Below are 3,957 nucleotides of genomic sequence, written 5' to 3' on the forward strand. Positions count from 1 at the left end.
TTTGATGTGAACCTGACTCGCAGAAAGTAACTCGCCCACTGCCGGCTGCACATTTCCGTGCTTAAGTTAATGTTCTCTACAATGCAAATCGAAATAATCAAATAATCTTTTACATGCAAAATAAAGGCTGTACCTATAAAAGTTTATAGAGAGGCCAAGAACACGAATGAGCTCTGAACTCCATACTTGCATTAGTATATTCATATACAGAGTATTTCGAGGAAGCAAAGTGTATGGTTTCTCAAAAACGTTTTCGTTTCATCAGCAAAATAACTTGTCATATGGTTAGTGTGTACTGTAGTCATCAAGATCATTTTGGTTTGGTAGTCAGTTTTCAGTTTTGTCTTGAAACCACACTGATTATATTATCCAACACTTGATGGCAGTGTTTTACTATTGTAGTCAGGTAGACTCGCTGCTGTCTAACCCCTCCTAGAGACTGTCAGACCTGGTTTATTATTCTCAAACATTTATCATAGTAACTAAACAAGGTATACTGTTTATACATGATTTGTGTTCTTTTTATGACATGTATGAATGGAGCCACTTCTCTAAATGCCGGTTCTCGTTTTGAATGACCAACCACTCAACATGTTTTTTTTTTAACAGCTAAAAGCCACTAGAGGGTGAGCTGAGAGCAGTGAAAAACGCCCTTCTCTATGCGGCTAATGGGATGAGAGAATCCATATCTTGTAGGAAGTGTTCTGCTCAGGTCTTTAGATCAGGTCTGAAACCTGCTTTGATCTTTGGGGTCATTAAAAGTAATCAGTTTTGTAACAGTCTCTCAACCGTTGTGTAGAGGTGTCAACAATCTTGTTTTATGTGAGCTTTCTGTAATGTGTGCTTACAGTGTGTTTGCATCATATGTAAAAATCGATCCCTTTAAAAACCTTAAGGCGTAGAATTATAGGGTATTAAGTCTTCTCAAATGCTGTACAGACTTCCAAATATAGGCAAGCAACCTTATATATTGTTGGTGGTGCAGGCTTTAAGCATTTCAGAGTTATTGATGGCAATACAATCTCCTTTTGTGTCCCAATCAATCAGCAGGGCAGAATGTAATTACTGGTATTGTCCTCTATAGCAGAGATGAGAATAGCGCAGGGCTTGTAAATGCATTGCTGAAATAACTGCGTAGTGCACGTGGTACCGTATTTGTACACTTCCCCTCTCATTACCCTGTGTGAAATTCACAGGTTATTTTAAGTACACTGTAATTAGTAATATCAAGTTTATTACCTTGAAAAATTTCTTTACTTAAAATATCTGTTGCCCTGCTTTAAAAATGCACGTGTCATCAAATGAAGAGTTTCAGTATGTTGCAGGAACACAGTTGGGTGTTCAGCTTGAGAATCTGAGATTGGCAGGCGTTTATGCACCGTGCTGTTATTGTTTACGGCCCAGCACTCCTGATGGAGTGGCCGCTGACTCCATATTGTTATGCAATCAGGAGAATCAGTATCTCAGTATGGAGGAGAAAGATCCAGCATGGTGCCTCCGAACAGAAACCTGGCGTCGCCAACAGGATCTAAACCAATGAGACTGTATGCAGGCAACGTTGCACCAGATCTGAGATCTGATTTTCTTCAATTACGTGTGCGCATATTGTTAGGGATATACTTTAATCTCGCCACGTGTTCTTAGTTCACCAGTGTGCTTTATATTCGCTTGATGTGAATTATTTCTAACTAAAAGAACAAAATGTCAGATTCTTAAGGTCAGGATGTTAAAACATGAAGTATTGAAATGTTCCTTGTCCCTCTTGGCTATTTTTGAATGATTTCCAATTGAGCAGTTGAAACAAATAGGACAGATTTCCCTGTGATGAAATAAAATTCGGGCAGTTACTTAGAATATAATGCTTTTAATTACTACAATGTCGTATGGAAGGGTTAGATGCACAAATATGCAAAAAAACAGTTGGCTATTCACAAATTCAGTTCACTATAGCATCCTTGTATTTGCTTCTTTTTATTTTTGACACTTGATTCATTTTCTTCTTCATACACTTCAACTGGTCCAGAACTCAGCTGACCGTAAAATAACTAGAACCGCTTATATCGAGCATATCTCTCCAGTTCTCTGTCACTTACAAAGAGTTCCTGATATCGACTCGAGTACAAGATCCTGCTTCTCACTTTTAAAGAAAGTGACTTTTTGACCATTTTAAAATCACATCTTAAAACGTATTAGCTTTTTCGGATCGTTCTTAAGTCAATAACTGTTGTTTGTTGTATTGCTGCTCTTAGTTTTATAATAACCACTCAATTGTACAGCATCCTTGAGTGTTTTGAAAGGCACCTTCAAATAAAATGTATTATTATTATTTGAGTGTTATAATAATCCTGTGATGCTTTAATGAAGTGGAAACCCGCCGTTCACTTTGAACGCGATGAAATGCTCTTTCCAGTGAGTGTTTCAGGGGAAGTGGAATGTAGTGTTTAGCCTGCGGGGAGTTGACTGATCCAAAAGCAGCTGGGCGTGACAGTCCGAAAATTGGAAAAGAAAAGATATTTCGGCGTTTTGAATACAATGTTTGAGAATTCGTAGCACGTGCTATACAACTGGGAATATGGATTCTGTGAACATCTTGAATAGCTTATCTAATGTTTTCTCCATGGATGGGAGACCCCATTGATGAGAGCTCTGGTCTTTGGGCGTAATCCTGCAAACAATTTCAATCCGTTTGTTATGCCCACTATTCCAAAATGTACTCCCATAATCCAGTTAATACACTATAGCTCTTAAAGTGATAGGTTATCCCAAAAAAATTCTGTCATCATTTACTCCCTCTTGTCATATCAAACCTGTATGACTTTTGTTCTTCTACAGAACACAAGATGTTATGAAGAATGTTGATGACAGAAAATCGTCGGTCCCCTTTCACTTGCATTGATTTTGTGGCCATACAAAAGAAATGAATTGGTTCCAAAGCTGTTCCGCTACCAACGTTCTTCAAAATATCTTCTTTTGTTTTACAGAAGAAATAGTCATACTGGTTTGAAATGACAAGAGGGTGAGTGAATCATGGCAGAACTTTCTCTTTAATGGTTATTTTTCATGTAACACTTGATTTACAATATTTAGATATTTCAACCTAAAATTTGTGCCATTAAAAACCCAAATTGAAAGAAATGTACAAAGAAAAGATTATACAGCTACAGCGGTGACTGTGAAATCAGATAGTGTTGAGAATTGAATGTATGCTGTCATTCAGGGACTTGTTCTATTTTATTTCTCCTGTAGTCTATTTTTGAAGTTTACGGAAAAGCTTGAAGCAAAAGTCAATGCTCTTGTGCTAGCTCCATCTCAAAGACCTTGGCATAGTTCGCAGGTTCAGTCAAACTTCGGCAACTCGCTCGCAAACTCTCCCCATCCTAAATAATAGATAGCTTTTTCTGAAATATACATGAAAGCGTTCATTGTACTTCTATCTGAAGTGTGGCATATTACGTAAGCCGTAGCTTGATGAATGATACATACCCAATTCCATCTTGAATTATGTTGCATAACTGGCAAGATGCGTTCAGAGACCTTGGGGCCTCCTTTGCTTTTGATTAGAACAAACAGCTTTCTCCTCGCCGCACATTCCTGAGCTTTTCGTACCGCAGCTGCCAACAGTCACATAATGCCGGATAATTGCAGTGCTTGCTCCCTGCGTGGTTGGCAAAGTAAGACCTTTAGCTGATTTGTCTTTGTTTTCCGAAGAAGTAACAGCCGTGTAATCACTCAATTAGATGGTGGATGGTGTTTGTGTGAAATTAGCGTTCAGTGCAAAGGACCGCGTGTGTCTGTCTGAATTACACGGAGCAGTATTCAATAGCATGGAAAAGCATTTAGTTGAAAAGTGTGTAGAAATTGTATGAGAATATGATGTTTAATTATGTTGAAAGACAGCAGATGATGTTTGCTTTTTGGAAACCACACAAGTTTAAAAACACAGGTCGTGCTTTGTGT

This window comes from Triplophysa dalaica, chromosome 13 (assembly GCF_015846415.1).
Source record: "Triplophysa dalaica isolate WHDGS20190420 chromosome 13, ASM1584641v1, whole genome shotgun sequence".
In the NCBI taxonomy this organism is placed as follows: domain Eukaryota; kingdom Metazoa; phylum Chordata; class Actinopteri; order Cypriniformes; family Nemacheilidae; genus Triplophysa; species Triplophysa dalaica.